This window comes from Ornithodoros turicata, chromosome 1, assembly GCF_037126465.1.
Source record: "Ornithodoros turicata isolate Travis chromosome 1, ASM3712646v1, whole genome shotgun sequence".
In the NCBI taxonomy this organism is placed as follows: domain Eukaryota; kingdom Metazoa; phylum Arthropoda; class Arachnida; order Ixodida; family Argasidae; genus Ornithodoros; species Ornithodoros turicata.
In genome coordinates, this window is record NC_088201.1 from 16,470,098 (window position 1) to 16,490,956 (window position 20,859).

Below are 20,859 nucleotides of genomic sequence, written 5' to 3' on the forward strand. Positions count from 1 at the left end.
TGCAATTTGTTTTATTATTAAATAACTGGCGATACATTCTAGGTCAAGTGGTCGCATTGGATATCATTAATTTTCACCGCGATAAACTTCTTAACCATGAAAGGCAGAAGTTCACCTCAATGACAACATCTGTTTCTCTTGGTGCGCTGATGCCGTTGCCGTTTTCAGAAAAAAGAATCGAGCCAGTGGAGCGCGAGGGAATAGCCCCCGAAAACACGGCAGATTTCGGTCATTTTTTTGTCCCTCCGTCAGGAACGCGCTTTCGCCCTTCCCCTTGAATGTAAAGCAGAACAAGAGCTGCCGCTTCCTGAAACTACAAATGATGCCGGAGGTAGTTGTCTGCACAGGTTGTTCTTTGCTTACTGGAACCCATTTACTTCAACAAAAAGCTGAAACGAGGCGTATGGGAATACGAAGCACTACCGCTTCACAACACTTTTGAGCCGGACCTGGAATCTTTTTCATGTTTCATACACTTGCCTAAGGTAAATGTGAGCTTCTCTTTTTCCTCTCTCTTTCTATATTTTTTTCTCCCCTTATTTGCTCTTAACACCTTGTAACGATGTTACGTTGGCACAAAAGCCTTCGCTGCTGTTAGCGTATGTTCTGTATATCAACGCCACATTTTCACGTGGCAAGGACGCAACCCTCTGTGTTTTCCACAGCACAGCAACATCTGCCTCTATATTCGAGCAAAAGATGCCTGCGAGGGACACTCCCCGAGATATAACGTGGCAACGTTATCGCTCTCATTTCCTAAGGCCACATAGGCATTATTCGCAGCCTTACCCGTGACTATATAGAGCTGAGCACTGTACTTGTCATGCGATGTATCAAATCCATCATCTTTATTTATTTATTTATTTTTTTACGCCTCTTCCCATTAACTCCAGTACGTTGCGTGGCCTGCTCAACAGAGGCTTCTCTTACGATCTTGCGACTAGCGCTACACAACAACGGCGCGTCGCTTTCTTATTGATTCTGCTTAGCATTCCTCGAGTTTGTTACTCGCAACTGCCACTTGCTCCCAATCAGTGTGACAAAAGTAGTTGCAATATTCGTTATGTAGCTCTTGTGCAGATGCGGCGACGAGGCATTTCACACACACACACACACACACACACAAACACTGCATATTTGAGCATTCTGCCAAAGCGTCCGCCACCCGTCCGCACAATTGTTTCGGTGTCATTGTAACTTCTCAGTCTTCTTCTGTTGTCTCTCCACATCTGTTATGGACAGGCCTACACTGCTCTCGATGTTGGTTGCCCTATAAAGCCATAGCTTTAAAGCGTTCCTTCACACTCATCCAATAAAATCACCCGATCAAGGAACAAAGGCGGCGAACAAGCGAGCACCAGTCGTTGTAGCCACGCTCTTCGGCTCACTTGCAGGACAATCGTCTAATTGTAAAGGAAATATAATTTTGGGTACAGCTGCGTAAGTTCTCAAAATCGAAAACTTTCGATAAAACTTTCTACAGAGACGTTCGCAAGATGTGCGCGTCAAGGCCAAAGATTTTCCGACGCAGTAATGCTGTGTGGAAACATATTTAAGAGGTCTGAGGTTGCGGAGAAGCGTCTTCGGGACCTACCTATACGTTCCGAGTTATCCTAACAGTTTCTAATCGAACTTCTGGCGCACAGCCTTTGTTTTCTTGAAGTGCTTTCGTCCAGCTACAGGAAGATGGCTCCCTCTGCCGCTCCACTTTCTAGAAGTAAGCACGTAAAAGAAGCAAAAGTCTATGAAAAAATACGCGTTCAGTGGCGTACACTGAAGTCGAAGGCCACCCCGCATATCAAAAACCACAGATGTGTCATATGCGCGAATTTATCGAAGTCTTTACGCGCTATATAGACACATTCTGCATCAGCACTAGGAGATTGTTTTCCTCTATTTACCGCACTTTTTGTGTTGAAGTGCTCTCGAATTGCTAGAAGCTTCCAATCACCGGGGGGGGGGGGGGGGGGGATATATTTATTAGACGAAAAGGAAAAAAAAAACAACGGGGGAAAGGTCAGCCAAACGAGACGTTGGGGTTGGCAGCGAACTCTGCGAAAAAAGGAAATGCATCTTCGAAAGAAGAAGTAAAAGAAAATTCCCTAGATTGCTCCGGGGTGGGGGATAGATTTATTAGAAGACAAAAGAACAGTGGAAAGAAAGAGAAAGAAAGGTCAGCCAAACGGTGTGTCGGATTGCTATTCCACTAGTAAATAATTAGAAAATAAAGGGGACAAAAGGGAAGGCGAAAGAAGGATGAGAGAGACAAAAAAAATACAGATGAGATAAATGTACATCAGGGTGAGAGGTGAGGGCTAGGGCACTGACGAAGGAGATCACACAAGTCTTAGGTCACAGGCTGTGTATGAGACCTGTGTCGCTGAGGAATGCCAGAACTGCTTTGGTCACAGGACGCTGTGCAAGATGTTGTACAGGGCCGAGCAGAGTGGCCAGAGAAATGAATGTGCACCGCAGGTCGAGAAGGAATCGTCTGAGGATGGCTTGAGGGGCGCCGAATCTACGGCAGTCGACGAGAAGATGCGGAATATCAACTTCAACAGCGGAAGTAGGACATTTTGGCGAGTGGGGAAGGCCCATCTTGCAGAGAAGAAGAGGGGTTCTGCCGACAGTAAGTTGTAGACGGTGTACGATCGAAGCTTCTCTATGCGAGCAGTGTTGTGTGGCAACAAAATCCATTGTCGGGTCGATGGACGGGCTGTCGTTCACAAGTAGCCGCCAAGAAACAAATCTATCAACAATTAACAGTGAATGAAGAGATTTGTAACAATCAACAGTTAATGAAGAGATTTTGGGGTTGACGCAGAGCAGGCTAAAGAGCTGCTAATGCGAATTTGAAAAATTTGTTTCAGAATCCCCATTTTGGGGGCAGAGCGAGTGCAAAGAAAATTAATTTTTGCCGAATGAAGATGGGAAAATATGGAGAAATTGGCTCCATGTACATGGATGCCGGCTAATCCACATCGCTTAGATAGCAAAATTAGAATAACACTTATTACGCAACCATAAGATCAGAAAGGAAGTACAGAAAAAAGAAAATTGGGCAGTCGAGCAGGATCGAATAATGCAGTGCAGAAAATTCACACACTAAAAAACACATTCACAGTCACTTAGTACAGGTAGCGTGAACAATGAATACAGAGGGACAAAGTCAGAGTCTGAACTTGTCGACCGCCCCGATGGCTTGAAGGAATGCAATCAGTGCTTGCAGTACACGACGATTTTGGAATGGGAGACAAGTACCCAGTACCGTCAACACTGTAAAAAGGCGATTCTCCAGATCCGCGAGCGAGGACTGAACTTGGCTCCAGGCAACTGAATACCGCACACATCACATGATAATATAGTTCAGTGTCATCGACTACCCCACACTCTGAACACTTGAGAGACATCGCCTGCCCCAAGGCGAAACCGGTGGATAAGAGACTCCATAGATCGCGGTAAAGAGGAGGGACGGCGAAAGGTAACAAAATAATAATGAAATAAATAATCATAATAAAACGCGCACACTCAGAGAACCATAGATCCCTGCTGATTCGCCACCGAAGAGAGCGAAGTATGCTTTGTGCGTCAGAGCGAGTAAAATACGCCCTCCTAGTAGATGCGTGATGATGTGCCTGAACAGGCCGCGGCGTCAGCTGTAGCATTACGCATAATGCCTTAGTGTCCAGGTACCCACAGGGACAGCACGTCATGACCGACCGAAAACACATGCGTGGTAAGTTGCTATCGCATCGTGGACACACACACATTTCGCAAAGCTTGCAAGCCGCTCTTGGAATCACTATAGATATCGAAGATCGGGTGCTAGCCGAGGAATCAACAAAGGGGCAGAGCGAAAGGAAAGGGGCCCCGTTAGTTTAATTAACTTTAAGACGACAATTTTTATACTAGCATTTTCTCTACCCCTTGGACATTCACGTTGGCGTAATTTTAAGAGATAAAACGGCATACGCGCAGGCAAACTAGTGGATCATGATGAGAAAAGCCAGAGCTTGGGCACACACAAAAAAGGAACAACACAACACGAACGGCTGATACCAGCCAAATGATTTATTGAACAGACAAAGCTACAAGGCGAAGAACCGGGAATTTTAACTACCAGAAACCATCAGGAGCAACCAGAAATTTGAATACACGCTATTTTCGACTGATTGTGGTAAGACTTCAATCGAGATCAATCGAAATTTAAATCTGCGTGCTATTAGGAGGTGCACTCTGAGTTAATTTTTACACTGTCCGCTATGTGACATCAGTGGTCTCGCGACGTAAAGCCCCAAATTATTACTATCATCTATGTGACACAAAACGCGCTAATACGACCTGCGTAAGCTTTTCCTAATTTAAATATTCATGGCTGCGAATGATTTAAGTGTTGGGTTTACATTCGCACGCCGTGTACCGCGCATCGCACCATACCAGCATTTGGATATGTTTATTTCTTTACAGGCAGGCCCAATCAGATGTAAGTTTATTACATCCGTGGTCCACTGGTCCACGCACAAGAAGTCGAGGTTTCTTCTTCAAATGAGATGTCAACGCAGTGTCACGTTCCACCATGTGCCATCCATCAAACTACACGATCACGTCATGCATGAGAGATATGCATCTGTGCGTGGCTATACGCAATTACGCAATGCAAGGCTTTGCTCTACAATTTTTTTACTTTCCCTAGGTTGGAGGTTTGACTTCCCCTACAAATGGTTGCTCGTCGGCCAAAACACATTGACAGTAGCGACTTTATGGAACATTCTGGGAACGAGATTCAAATATGACCTGGTGTCAGGTTGAGCTTCTTCTTGGCATATGTTTCTACGGAAAGTAATCTGCCGCGTTTTTTCGTTTACACGGCATTTAACATCGCATCTTTGCTGTGAGATTAAAGGGGTTGGGACATTTTCATAGACGTGGTTCATTACATCAAGGACGAATTGTACTGCACGCTAGAATACCGAGGAAAAAAGAATTATTCTTCCCCATGTCGTACTTAGCGAGATACAATCCCTCGAAGACACTCCCGAGCAAAACGCAGATATCACAGAGCTCAGAGTTGCGTCCATTCCCATTGGCATCCGTAAGCACGTGACGTTTCGTTCGCTGCCTCACTGGCGGCGGCGAGAGCTGTGACGTCAGAGCCGCATGAGCTTCGGTATTCGCGGTGCCCATTTGCTCCGCTTCTATTTGCTTGTTTTGCTGTGAAACTTTCAATGCAGGTTCACATCGGCGGAAGGAACCGTCTTTTACGTTTATCTGAGATAACCTGGAATGACCTGTCTCAACCCCTTTAATATTAAGGTGTTCAACTATAGTAATTACCGGAATGCACATAGCGGTGAGTAGAAATCCCCCTCAAGATACGTATAAAAAGGGCAAAACACTCCCAGACACTGTTCATTTAACTTTTCGTCGCATATGGTGTGCGCATGGCCACTGAGCATGAGCTAGACAGAAATGTACAAGCATTCATAGAATGGCGGCAAAATGTCAACACGGGTACCAAGTCACCTTCTAGCCTCGTTTAAAAAGTGGTTAGTATACTCTACTGAATCCGCACACATTGTCTCGCGCATTTATTTTATTTTCATTCCGCGAAACGCGTACAAAGTGTCCTGCTGGCCGTAAAACGCGCGAAAAATGGCACGTTTCTCGGTCGTGTGATGAAGGCCTGACAACACTGATAGGGAGGACGGAATTTTTCCCTAGTTGTCTAGCCGTCCGGTAACGCCAAAGCAACGAAAAGGGCGATGCTTTCCTTTCTTGGAATTTGCTGTCTTGTCTCTGACAACACAAGTATGTGAAAGGCAAGATGGGTGGCCATTCTCGCTTGACTGCCCTTTGCACAGCGACAGAAGAGGAGGAAAGTTTGGACGCACACAAGTGAGCTCTGCCGTCCGTATACGAGAGAATTCCGTGCCACACGTCCTCTGGTATGCAGTAGCAACCCAAGCATGCGCGGTTATTGTTTTCACGGATTCCATTCTAAGTGCGGCGAGTGCCGTTATTTGGTTTTCTTCGTCCACAACACTCCAGAGTGCGGTTATGGAAGGGGACACGAATTTAAGAAGACGTGACTTGAAGGCCTCATGTGTTGAGATGAATAATATTAGGGATGTTATTTTGATCGATTAGTTAGTCCTATTCTGGTCATCCAAATTAAAGCTTGATCAGTTAATTGAGACGTTCTATTGAATTAATTGAATTAATTCTATTGAATTAAATTAGATCCTCCCATTGGATTAATCGTACCAAGGCGCAAATTTAAGTGGTTGTGATGCTTCACCCCAAGTTGTCCCAGATCAATATAAAAGACTGTCATGTACATCTGTATGAACCCTGCATTCCAAGTCTTACAGCGAAAGAGGCTAGAGAAGCGTAGAAAATGGGCACAGCACATACACGTCGCGCATTATCGCCGATGAAACGGCAGCGGGCAAAGTCACGTGTTTTCCAGAACCAATTGGATTGATCGGTGTTCTTGCTCCTCTGACGTCAAAGCTTGAGGCGCAAGTTTGTTTAAGGGTTTGTATCTCGCTTACTATACGACGCGCAGGAGAATATATTTTTCTGCTGCCTGCTTTAAAAATGAACTTCACCGCATAGCACGCTCTTAGTCAACTATAATCTCAAATGATATCATTATCTGCCCTGATTTGTTGAAAACGGGAGGCGTATCCTCTTTTGTGACACTTATGCTGTTTATCATTGTCACAAAAAAAGCGTACGCCTCCCGTTCTCAACAAATCAGGGCAGATAATGATATCATTCGAGATTATGGTTGGCTAGGAGCGTGCTATGCGGTAAAGTTCATTTCTAAAAGTGTACAATATGTACCCAACTACACCCACTGTCAACGCTGAAACTGGGTCTGTTACGTCCACCTTTGTGTACGTTACTCTATCGAAGAGCCCGTATCCGTGGGCGCCTTTATGCAATAAAATGGGAGGCTGTGACAACAACAGGGTTTCAGTATTAATGAGGGCGTGCAGCGCGATTGCTATTTTGCGGTTGTCCTTGACCCACATTTCTTATTTAGTGTTCCTTCTTTGTTCCGTACGTAATTTAATTGGCATCACAGGAACACGCAAAGAAGTGTTAACGGCCACATTTATTACTACAGAAAGAAACAACGAGAAACATAGCCATCGGCACGGTCGATAGCCATCAACATTAAATAAGCAGTATCGCTTCAGAAACTCGAGACAATCCAATCCATTCACAATGCCACGTGGATTAGTCGAACTTTGTGCTTGACGCGATGAAATTCGTGCGTTTCTTGATGCAGGCGACGTCGAAATATGGTCAGGTCACACAAACTATGATACGCATGTCACAATGATGTGGCTTCTCTTGTAACAAGTAAAGGTCCCGTCGATAAATGTATGCAAGTACTACATCGTTACAACGCGCTGTCTCGCCAATGCTGCCAAGAAGAGGTACCCGCATAGTGCCATTGTTGACTCCATGTATCAGACGCGGGGCGGTGGCGGGGCGAACCCCTCAGTGATTTATTCAGACCCCCTACACTCTCCAAATGTTTGACGACAACCCCTAATTGTTTTACCTGTGCGCTTCATGTCCCCCTGAGTATTTCCCCAATTTTTTCCCCAATTCCCCCCAATCCCCCCCAACCTCGTTCCTGGGATTCTGGTAGACTACTGGAACCCCTTGAAAAGGAGCTACGCAATATAGGAACTGTATCTCAATCTGACTTTACTATGCTGGGCTCTTAATTTGTAGGGTGTTTTATTGTGTCTGTTAACCTTGTGGGATGAGCGTAGGAGCAACTCCAAACGCCCCATGATGCTTTTCGTGTCGGGGCTACTGTATCGATGTGATTAGCAGAAAAACGGTGATACCAATCGGACTCAGCACATGACGTTCGCTACGGACACTAATCTAACATTGCGGCTGCCGTGTGGTCCATCTGGAGTATTACTGGTCCAGGCGGCGCTTCATCTATTACGTTCGATATGGAGATATCAAACTATAAACCATACGATACGAAACTATACGAAGTGAAATTGTTAATAATAAATAATCAGATAATAATAATGTTGCGTTTTCTATAGTGCCGAGTTCAACAGACTCCGTGTAAATCAACTTGCACCTCCAGTAATGATTGGAATGGAAGCTACGAATTCATTAATCATTTCCGAACAAAACACGATTATATTACGTGTGAATCTAATCAGACGAACCAAGACAAAGGGTAGATATCCTTCGGGACTTTTGGATGGAGCTGGTCTGCGAAGAGTTCTCTATATTTGTATATCGTGTAGACTGCGGTGCTGGAAAAAGAAGGAAGCTCACAAATAAAGTATGCCAGAGCGCCAGCGATGCACACTGGTGAATGAAGGTGTGGATTTTTAAGAAGGAGAGGGTGAGGTTGATTATTACAGTATGAACCTACATGCTAAGGCTCCACGACTCCCACAGTGATACAGAACGTCTAAAATGTCTTGCAGTTTGAATATTTGATTACTGGTCACCTAGCGTGATATGCAGAGCAACCCGAAATTCCATAGACCTCTGGAAGTATTTTCCCAACTGCATGGAAATAGCCAACTTTTTCTAACCTACGCATTGACTCGAACTTTGTGCTGTGGTGGCTTACGCGGTTGTTGCGATGGTTCTGCCTCGACGCGTAACATTAGTATGTCCTGAAATGACTTCAATATTTCTATTATTATATTTCCTATGTTTTTATATACAGGGTGCTTCAGTAACCATGCAAAAAAATCTAGTTAAAAAAATATGCAGCGTAAGCATATGCGGTCAACGATATTTAGTTCTGCTACGTTTTTGCCACACGTTGTGGTAGTTAGCACACATCTCACGCATTAGTTAAGTTGATTTTGATAATTGAACTTCAAAATCAGCCAAAACAAGGTACCATTTTTCTTCGTGAATTCGATAACCCATGGCTACAACAAACAATTCCAACACAAATACGAGAGTTTTTCTATTATATCTCTACAAAAATTCAACAGCCGAAAATACGTCACTCGCCAAAGCGCGCTTGCTGAAATTCGGGAACCGGAGAAAAGGTCCCCGGAAAAAAAAGTGCCCGGAGAAAAGGTCCCCTCGGGAGTCTCTCCCGTGGAGTTATACTTTATCGCTCGTAACTCGAATCAGTGATTATTAGAGCGCGAATTTTCACGTCATTTTTGTATTGTTGACATGGTCTTGTACTTGAACGCTTAAATCGAGATTCTGGTCCGAACCCATGGGACTGACTAGAAGAGTTCCGCAGAGATGTATCAAGTGGTTGAAGAAGAAAGAGAAAAGATCAGCCAACCACCACCACCACCACCAGAAAAGATCAGCGTATTGAACTTTCTGCTACCGAGCATGGAAAGAGGGAAATGTATTGTAACGACCACTACTTCGGCACCCAGGAACTCGACACCATGCATATTTTCATGATTTAGATTTAAACGTGCATTTTTAACTTTGGATTTTTCCAAGTATTATTTTTAAACTGTTTACTTCAGCGTTATCTCTCGGGTCGGACGTATGTTCGCTTCTGGCTGTTAGTTCTATCCGCTGAACCAGATCCCAACAGCAGGACACTGCCACGTGAGGTGTGTTATCCATTGCCACAAAGAGCATCATGAGTCATCCTGAAATTAGTGGACCAGCTTTCACATGCGTCATCCGAAACCTATGACCAGTTCATGTTATCCAAGGCAGAATGTACATCCTTTTCCTGTGTTTGTATGAATAGCGTGTCCACCCATTTCAACGAACGCCGTTTCATCGACGCCTGAGCAAGGTTATGTCAGCAGAGCCTTTTACGTATTTCACACGTTGGGGAGACTGACCAAGGTTAGGTCAGGAGAGCCTTTTACGTATTTCATACGTTACCACAAGAAAAAGCGGCGGCCACCGATTCGATGAAACGGCATTCGATGAATCTGCGTAGGGGACGTTTTCTCCGGGGACCTTTTTTGTCCTACACCCCTGAAATTCGGACTTGCGGAACTGTTGACTCCGCCTCGAGGCGAAGTGGAGAGAGTGACATGGTGCTGTAGTACCACCGAAAGCCTTATAGCGCAACCCGTCACATCTTTGCGTGCTGGTTGCTGACAGGCACTTGGATAGGAACAAAAATGTGATTTGGTAGCCATATATGGCGACCATTTGGTAGCATCTGCAAACGGACTTCCACATAACACTTCGCGTAAAAGGAACAACTTATGGACCTCTTGCGAGATGTGCTGTTCATGCCCGGAACCGGTAGTCACTTTGTTGGCAGCCGCCACTGCACTCGCAGAAGGAGTCGTGAAAGGGAACCCGTTTCAGCTAAGTTGTGTTTTCGTGAAACGTATCCCTGCGCGACTCAACGCGCTGTGCTCTGATTGATTGCTGTGATTGTGATAGGGAGTCGGAGTCGGGAAGCTTCTGCGGTTCACTAAAAGTTTATATTTACTCGTCATCTTACGTGAATACTGACAGACAGACAACCGTAAGCGTGACTATGCGTTAAGTCCATTATGTGGTCTCTACTAAAGGTGCAACACAAGCAGATTTTGTTCATGTGAGCTGACGTGCGCCATTGATATAGGGAAAAGGTTCGTCGTGTAGTATTACTGGGGCAGCGCCCAGCCTGCTGGCCGGCATCAGCCCCATCTCATCATCGTATCTCTATTTGTGTGTGTGTGTGTGTGTGTAGTATTACAGTAATCACCAAACGTGAAATTTAGTCACAAGCCAGTTCTTCTCTCGTAACAGCTTATTTTAAAGCGCACGAATAACGACGCGATTCTGCATTAACATACAGATCCCTTTTCGCAGGCGCCAGTTACAGGTTAAAAGTATTTCCAGCAAGTACCTTAATCTGAGTTTGTTCAGCGTTCATAACGGCCGATTGTGTGCAGATGTGCTCTTCGTGAAACTTCGGCGTTGTGCTTTTAGCGTGCAAAAGGGCACATGCGAGCAGCTTCCGCCTTCTGAAGCGTACAAGATACGATAATGCAAACAAGTTGTCGACTGGAAGCGAACCGGCTCTTCTGCATTTCCTATGAGGTGAGATTGCTTTCGCGATTACGGAAAAATGATTACGCTACAAATCGTTATTAGCTTCCTACAGCCGCAAAAGGAGCGAGCAAATCCCCATAATATTTGCGGGCGAAATAAGTGTCTACCCCTGAACGTATACGTCTAGCAGAAAGTAATAGCGGTGGGAATAAGGGGGGGGGGGGGGGCTGTGATGGTCGCCATCAGCTGCGAACGTCCACTATAAGTAGTTCCAAAGGCAAATTAGTGCAGTTTCGTAGTGTACTAGCTCTGTGCCTAGCCTGCCTATTCAAGTAAAGGGTCAATATCAATAAAATTTATACATGATCACCTTATGTTATTCGAGGGAACCCATGATCGTGCTAGCACGACCTCAAGGAACCTACTACACTGGGGCGACTGTGTAGCTGTGGCTGAGGCGAGGAACTAGATATTCTACAAGTATCAAATTTTTATTCTGTATAACTGGTTATTTAATTGTTTAATTATAATTTGTTTAATTGCTTATTATTTCGTCGCAAGACGTCGCTTGAGCGTTACCGGACTCTCAACTGTTTCACAATACCTCCCCATATATAACGCATTGGAGGTTGGCATGGAGGAACATTGAGGTTCGCGCTAAAACCAGACATGGAGACCAGAACGCCTATGTACTGTCTGTGTGTATTCTCGTCTGGGTTTAGCGCTTTTAATTTCATAAGGCATAGCTGTATGAAAAGAACTGTCGTCAGTTTCTGTTAGTTTGTAGAAGCGTTTCATTGCGTTTCATTGGTCAAGAAAGTTAGTCTCTGAACTCTATTAATATCTCCTTTTGTGTCGCTCTCCTCCGTTCATTCAGTAACGGAAATAACCTTAAAAATCGGCTGGCGCTCTGTCTCGCGACGGAAACGGATGAACGGTTTCGCTAACCCGCTTTCGATTTACTTTAGTGGTGCGCCTAGTTCAATTCAGGAGTAGGAAATCCGGTCACGTAAAAATATCAGTTTATAACGGTTTTCGGTCCTGCTGCAGTTCCCCAACGGAACCAACAACCCGCAAGTGTGCTTCTCTTTCTCTCTTGGTTTCTTTCTTTCTTTTCTGTTCAAAGCGTTTGACGACGCTTAAACTTTTACGCGGCATATACCGGAATAAACGCACGCATATGCAAGATACGCATGATGAATAGAAAGAAAATTTCCTAGCCAATGAAGGACTCCTTTCTTGTCAATCAACCTACGTTTAATTATCCATGCTGCTTATTAACCTCATGCTTTCCTTTTAAAGTCATCTTCTGTGATCCATCTCATCATTCTTTCACCGTTTGTTAGTCATCGTTTTTGTTTGTTTTTTTGTCATCTTTGTCTTTAATCTACCTCGTCCTTCTTTCATCATTTGTTAGTTTTTCGTTATTTCCTAATTCTTTTTCTTCTTATTTATTTCTTATTTCTTAATTTTCTTTCTTTATTTATTATTCCTTCCTATTTCTTTCTTTCTTTAATTCTTATCTGTTCTTTTTATTTATTTATTATTATTTCTTATTTCTGGAATAGCAAGCCGACGTCTCGTTTGGCTGACCTTTCCCCCGTTTTTTTTTTCCTTTTCGTCTAATAAATATATCCCCCCCCCCCCCCATGCTGCATGAGCCCAATATTCAATCCGAGTTTTTGGCGCGTATAATGTGTGGACTCCACATTTCTTTCAACTGCAATGACGGGTGTGACTGTGTACTGTCCGCCCGCCATGTGGGGCCCAGACGCTGTGGTCCGCCCGCTGTAAGGGGATCGCGCAACATGGGCGCAATGTCCCCATTTTCCTGCTGGTACGTACTACGCGGACGTACGTCTGTAGCGGGTGTCCTCCAGCGACAGCTGGTCGCGCTCGGGGAAGAAGGTTTCCGGCGTCGATGGCGGCACTACCCTTCAGTTTGTGTGCAGGGCGGCCACGTTTCCCTAGTCAGAGCGCCACCATAACTGACTCACTGACTGACTGACTGACTGACTGATCTCCGCACCGTGTGCATGCTATCGTTGTTCATCTGTATATACAGGGTGTCCCAGAAAACCTGTCATTGAATTATAATAAAAAAACTACACCACCTAGAGTCATGGGATCAATGGCATTTGTTCTTATTGGGTTTTTGCCACCTCCTCATGTGAATGTCGTGTAACGTAAGTTTAATTATGTAAATTTTTGCGAGATTAAGTGGGAAATTTGCCAAGTAAAGGTCACTTTTTTACCCCACCAATATAAAGAGCGTGCCGAATTCACTCAAATTCATGATAATCGACAGTGATAGTCACGAGCTATCCCATCGGAAAAAATAGCCGAATATCATTGTTAGGCACGTAGCCGAGCAAGCATATAATTTTCAACCTTCTAACTGAACTTTCAATGTGTATTAGTTGGCTGCCCACGCGAGGGACACGTTAGTAGAATGGCATACGCTTTTGGATCCCTCAATAGGGATTACGGTGCTTGCAAGGTCGTCCAGAGCCAGCGTCCCTTTCAAACCCTCGGAACGTCCGGCTGGGAGTCGTGGAAAGCGGGTCAGCCGGGCCAGTAAGCCTTTGTTACCCACTTCGGAGAAAGCTACGTTTGAAAGTGAGAGTTTTCTGTATCATCTCATGTTGTAAACCTTGAGGTCAGTTTCTAATTCTCTGATTGGTGAAGGAGGTGTGGCCTTTCCGTTAAAAGGCGACGCTTCTTGATGATTGTGGTTGATTGTCGGTTGTCGACGTGTCATCATATGTTGTAAATAAATGTAAATAGTTGTTTGTCTGTTGACGTCGCCTGCGAGTCCGTTCTTCAAGGAAGGTGTCGGCACAATCCGGGATTTGGGCCTCCGAATATCTCATCATCGCTAGGCCCACCCCGAGGAGGAACCTAACTGGCGCAGTCGACAGGATTGTGCCAGCTTTCTGCGACGAAGAGGACACAGCGAGCAACGGTGGAGGCGACAACTTTTGCGTTGGGGACCGGACGGAGACCCAGGGTTTGGACTGCGACGCAGACTTCGCCAGAGGCATCATGCAAGGGGAAGTAGCATCCAAGTGTCTCACGCTCCAGAACAACAGGGTGATGACGACGACAACGCAACAACCCGACCGGAGGACGCAGAACCCGTTCTAGCCACTGGAAGAATTTCGAGTGCCAGTATCACCGAACATCGGAGACCCCAACTCAAGCTCCGGAAGCAAGGTAGGTGCTTCTTTGGTTGCGGACTGTAATGCACACTATGACCGAAGGGTATAGCGAGCGCATAGGCGGGGGCGACATGAGGAGCAGGGAGGAGTTGGAGGTAGATGTTGCGTTGATGGCTGCCATCGAAATTGAACGTGGCGGGAGTAGAATGAGGGCGTCGGTCGCAGAGGAGTGGAAGTTCCTAGACATGAAACTTTACCTCGCACAACTTGAAGCCGAAACGCGTCGGCTGCGTAACGGAATAGGGACCGAGCCAAATCCAAATTTCGTAGCGGTTCGAAGCCTGTTAAACACGTTGAGCATTTCACTACCAAAGATGCCAGAAGCTTAGTCATCTGTGCCTGAGTGGATATCATTTGTAGAAAAGACATTTGATGCCCTAGCCGTACCTCGTCAGTGGGGTGTAGGACTTTTCTACCCGCTTTTAAGTAAGAGGGGCAGGCAGTTATTTGCAAGAGTGTCACTGGCTGACCGCAGTGACTTTGAGGTATTGAAACAGGAGATTTTAAAAGGTACAGCCAACCGAAAAACAATCTCAACTGAAATAAAGAACCAGGTTGGTAGTGGCAGCGAACTAGAAGCAGTGGTGAACAATGAGTCGTATGTAGAACGTCAGAATGCCAGTGACGGCTATGTTGAACATAGCAAAATGACAGAGGCATCAGAACAGGCGGAACGCCCAATAGTACCTGAATGTGAACATTACCCTCAATGTGTGAGTGAGAGTTCAGATTGTAACATAAGTACAGGCGATTTGGATATGGCATGCAAGTACCATAAGTGTGACGATGGCGAATGCGGTAATGCGCCAGAGTTCGCGGTATATGTTGCATGTCCGGTGACGACGGATGATCCGCCAGAAAACACATTCCAGTGTGTGAGAGAAAGTCAAGTAGGGACAGAGTGTACCGACCAGATGGGAGACTCACTGCCGCATTCAAATGCTTCGCGTGCCTGTACGATAGGAGAAGAGCGCCGCTCTAACGTCACGAGCATGGTTGAGCAGGCGTATTGTAAACGAAGGCAAGTGATACAAATCACTAGCGAGAGTGACGTGTCATGTTATTGTAATGTAGAGACACACATGCGAGATGAACATATCGTGCATTTCAATACATCTGCCGTGGATGGTATTGAAAATCCCTGCGAGCGACAGAGGCGGCAACATATCGGTGGCGTGGCACGTGCGCTGAAGCCGTGCAGTAACACTACACTGAAAGCTAATGCGAAAGTCGAGAATGATGAATCTTTGGCTCATGAGGGACAGCCCCAACGACATGGCATTGTCCCCCTAAGGTCCTCATGGCCAAAGAAACAAAATATCTCACAAGAGGTTCATGTGACGCTTGTAGAGGAGTTCAGTACTCTGACAATGAAAGCACTTAGCCGATATCCATTTGCAAATCAGCAGCCTAGTTCGTCCGAACAGGTCGCATACACCAAAGTGGTCACGGGGATGGTGTTCGACACATTAGATTGAAAGAACTGTACGTTTTTTACTGACAGAACAGTCATAGTGTGCTGCGGCCTGCAATCAAGAGGCACCCTGACAGTGTTTTTGTGTTACCATTTGTGAAATGCAACAGGGACTTGTGCGAAGGACATGAACATTTGCAAGAAGACCGCGCTGCAGTTGGAACTCTGCTAATCTTTGTTCTATGGTGTGTAGCCTTTATCTTTGTGATGCTTGCTCGGTGTTGTTTTTGTTATGTGATGCATCCCGTTGAAGTATATGCATCACAGTTGTGGCGGAGGTGTTAGGCACGTAGCCGAGCAAGCATATAATTTTCAACTTTCTAACTGAACTTTCAATGTGTATTTGTTGGCTGCCCACGCGAGGGACACGTTAGTAGAATGGCATACGCTTTTGGATCCCTCAATAGGGATTACGGTGCTTGCAAGGTCGTCCAGAGCCAGCGTCCCTTTCAAACCCTCGGAACGTCCGGCTGGGAGTCGTGGAAAGCGGGTCAGCCGGACCAGTAAGCCTTTGTTACCCACTTCGGAGAAAGCTACGTTTGAAAGTGAGAGTTTTCTGTATCATCTCATGTTGTAAACCTTGAGGTCAGTTTCTAATTCTCTGATTGGTGAAGGAGGTGTGGCCTTTCCGTTAAAAGGCGACGCTTCTTGATGATTGTGGTTGATTGTCGGTTGTCGACGTGTCATCATATGTTGTAAATAAATGTAAATAGTTGTTTGTCTGTTGACGTCGCCTGCGAGTCCGTTCTTCAAGCAAGGTGTCGGCACAATCCGGGATTTGGGCCTCCGAATATCTCATCATCGCTAGGCCCACCCCGAGGAGGAACCTAACTATCATGCTTTTCGGAGCACCGGGCCATAACGCGCGATGTCTTTTTGACCGCAATCGCTCGCAGTCCGACGAAAGGAGGTTTCGAAGCCAGCCCACAGAGTGATAGTAGAAAAAGTAACAGTTCCTAAAATTTGGAGAGGGAAAGCATTATCCCAGCGAAAGTCGGACCTGATAAGCCATGCCTGCGTTACCTCTTTCCGCAATGCCGGGGTGGGCCGGGTTTCCAACCTCCTTTCGTCGGACTGACAAAGACTGCGCTGAAAAATTCATCGTGCGCTATTCTGTGCGACCTCCGTAGAGCATGATGTTCGGCTATTTTTTCCGATGGGATAGCTCCTGAATATCCCTGTCAATTATCATTAATTTGAGTAAATTAGACACGTTCTTCACATTGGTGGGGTAAAAAAGTGACCTTTACTAGGCAAATTTCCGACTTAAGCTCGCAAAAATTTACATAATTAAACTTACGTTACACGACATTCACATGAGGAGGTGGCAAAAACCGAGTAAGAACAAATGCCGTTGACCGGATGACTCTAGGTGGTGTAGTTTTTTTATTATAATTCAATGACACGTTTTCTGGGACACCCTGTATGTGTTCATGTGTGTTCCCACGTGTGTGTGTGGCACTGGGGGTGTATGCGTGTGCGTTGCAGAGTTTATTGCGTCGAATAAATCTTCCCTGTACAACTTGTTCCTAAAGCGGTGTGCTGCAAATAAATTGTCTAAGCAACGTCGATACGTGGCAGCTGAAAATGGCTACGGTAAGATAAGATAACATAACATTTATTTCACACACAAGGTGTGGGGTAAAAACGGGGCAGAAAAGCGGTATGGCTAGAGCCATGATCCCGTTATGGAGTTTCCCATCTGTCGTGATGTGGGCAGGTCATGTCCGTCTTTACTGCACCGGCTAATGCTGGGAATACCCCGCTTCGCTGTAGGACAAATAACACCCAGAATTGTCCTACCTGTGGCACGCTTGCGGACACGGAGCACGTCCCCTTCTTTTGTACTTCCCACGAACGACAGCGGACAGCGACAGGCAAGATTACAGCAAGTCCTTTGAATTTGAGAGTGCTGCTTAGCCCTTGATTTGGCTTACGTTTTCGGAACCGTTATCGTCAGCACACTGCGACCTACTAAATCTCGCTGTTGGTGTACAGGGTACAGGTAACGTCTAATGTTACTATAAGGTATAGTCTGGAGGTTAGCGGACGACGGGTGCCGCCAATGGGCATGCGGATAATTTTACAAATCCCGTTATGCAAACCCTCAGAGCAAATTGTTACAGATAAGCCAATACTCTAAAAAGAGCTGAAGACTGCTAACAAAATCGATTCCAACCTCTATAATACCTCCTTCCCCGTAATCCGAAACTGGGTATACCCTACACGCTTCCGAAACTACAAGCCAACAACTTCTGTTTGACCAACTGTTTTGCGCAACGGGAAAGCTACCGAAAAGTTATCTAGTGTTGTTGATTATCTTCTGAAGGATATTCACCATAGACAGGCCTGGTGTACAACTGCAAGATTTGCGCCAGTGGGCGCCGTCTGGGGACGCTTCGCTCCCTTCCCTTATCGCGGTATGTTTCACGATCTTTGTTTGTTTTTCTTCCATTTGTTTCTTCATGTGTTCACAGTCGCCTGCCCTATCAGTCATTTCATCCTGCCGAACACTTGCCCTTCCCCGGTACGATAAGCGCTGATATGTAGTGGTGAAGAACAGAGCTCATTGCAAGAAAAAAAGAACAAAACAAAGATCGTGAAACTTTACATTTTTCTGTGACACTAACTGAGGGCGGAGATATTGACGTCACCGTCGCTCTCTTGGTTAATTAATTAATTAATAATTGGGGGTTTACGTCGCGAGACTACTGAGATCATGAGCGACGCCACAGCGGTCGGTCTGTGGATTGCTTTTGCCCACCTGAGGGTTCTTTAACGTGCGATGAAAGCTCATCACACGGCACACCCCGTATTTAACGTCACTCGCGGAAGACGGCGTGTCTCGCTCTCTTGGTGATAAGGTGCGCAACAGACGGCAGAGCTCAAATAATTAGTTCTCTGGCGCGCGCTGCGATTACTGTCGTGCTTCGTCAGTGGTTGGAGCGCATCGTGTGAAACACAGGCTTTAATATTACAATTACAATGGTGCTCCCTAAGGTGATTAATTAAAAAGTTGATGAAAATATCTCTTTTAATTAGTCCCCTAATTGAGAATAAATACGGCTTCCTAGTAGCAGCCCGGTCGAGTAATCCAATGGCGAAAGTAAAAGCGTCTTAAGGCAACTCCCCTTTTTATGAAAATTTGTTGCAGACAAAAGGAAACACGCTGTATATATATATATATATATGTTTACAGTTCAAGCGTGCCACAATCCCAGCTGTGGACGGCCGTTTCGAGCTTCTTGGCTCTCATCGGCACAGCGTAGGGATGTGACACGCTCTTGGGTCGGCACAAACATTGTGTCTCTGCAAGACATCAATGTTCCAGGGTGTTAGCAACACCTCTGGAGGCCGCAGTGCAAAGCCAGTAAGTACAGATACAAATACAAAAATGAGCAAATGCTCCATGGCTGCACGTGAGGCATATGTTTACAGTTCAAGCGTGCCACAATCCCAGCTGTGGACGGCCGTTTCGAGCTTCTTGGCTCTCATCGGCACAGCGTAGGGATGTGACACGCTCTTGGGTCGGCACAAACATTGTGTCTCTGCAAGACATCAATGTTCCAGGGTGTTAGCAACACCTCTGGAGGCCGCAGTGCAAAGCCAGTAAGTACAGATACAAATACAAAAATGAGCAAATGCTCCATGGCTGCACGTGAGGCATATGTTTACAGTTCAAGCGTGCCACAATCCCAGCTGTGGACGGCCGTTTCGAGCTTCTTGGCTCTCATCGGCACAGCGTAGGGATGTGACACGCTCTTGGGTCGGCACAAACATTGTGTCTCTGCAAGACATCAATGTTCCAGGGTGTTAGCAACACCTCTGGAGGCCGCAGTGCAAAGCCAGTAAGTACAGATACAAATACAAAAATGAGCAAATGCTCCATGGCTGCACGTGAGGCATATGTTTACAGTTCAAGCGTGCCACAATCCCAGCTGTGGACGGCCGTTTCGAGCTTCTTGGCTCTCATCGGCACAGCGTAGGGATGTGACACGCTCTTGGGTCGGCACAAACATTGTGTCTCTGCAAGACATCAATGTTCCAGGGTGTTAGCAACACCTCTGGAGGCCGCAGTGCAAAGCCAGTAAGTACAGATACAAATACAAAAATGAGCAAATGCTCCATGGCTGCACGTGAGGCATATGTTTACAGTTCAAGCGTGCCACAATCCCAGCTGTGGACGGCCGTTTCGAGCTTCTTGGCTCTCATCGGCACAGCGTAGGGATGTGACACGCTCTTGGGTCGGCACAAACATTGTGTCTCTGCAAGACATCAATGTTCCAGGGTGTTAGCAACACCTCTGGAGGCCGCAGTGCAAAGCCAGTAAGTACAGATACAAATACAAAAATGAGCAAATGCTCCATGGCTGCACGTGAGGCATATGTTTACAGTTCAAGCGTGCCACAATCCCAGCTGTGGACGGCCGTTTCGAGCTTCTTGGCTCTCATCGGCACAGCGTAGGGATGTGACACGCTCTTGGGTCGGCACAAACATTGTGTCTCTGCAAGACATCAATGTTCCAGGGTGTTAGCAACACCTCTGGAGGCCGCAGTGCAAAGCCAGTAAGTACAGATACAAATACAAAAATGAGCAAATGCTCCATGGCTGCACGTGAGGCATATGTTTACAGTTCAAGCGTGCCACAATCCCAGCTGTGGACGGCCGTTTCGAGCTTCTTGGCTCTCATCGGCACAGCGTAGGGATGTGACACGCTCTTGGGTCGGCACAAACATTGTGTCTCTGCAAGACATCAATGTTCCAGGGTGTTAGCAACACCTCTGGAGGCCGCAGTGCAAAGCCAGTAAGTACAGATACAAATACAAAAATGAGCAAATGCTCCATGGCTGCACGTGAGGCATATGTTTACAGTTCAAGCGTGCCACAATCCCAGCTGTGGACGGCCGTTTCGAGCTTCTTGGCTCTCATCGGCACAGCGTAGGGATGTGACACGCTCTTGGGTCGGCACAAACATTGTGTCTCTGCAAGACATCAATGTTCCAGGGTGTTAGCAACACCTCTGGAGGCCGCAGTGCAAAGCCAGTAAGTACAGATACAAATACAAAAATGAGCAAATGCTCCATGGCTGCACGTGAGGCATATGTTTACAGTTCAAGCGTGCCACAATCCCAGCTGTGGACGGCCGTTTCGAGCTTCTTGGCTCTC

General features: G+C 46.0%; 1 protein-coding gene across 1 annotated transcript in view; it reads left to right on the forward strand.

The window, feature by feature from the left end:
* Window positions 1-9,276, forward strand: part of LOC135397252 (uncharacterized) — a 121,942-nt gene extending 112,666 nt beyond the window's left edge. The window contains exon 3 of the transcript XR_010423621.1: window positions 9,229-9,276. The gene's annotated coding sequence lies outside the window, so the exon portion shown is untranslated. The remainder of the gene's footprint in view (window positions 1-9,228) is intronic.
* The last annotated feature ends 11,583 nt before the right edge of the window (window positions 9,277-20,859 follow it).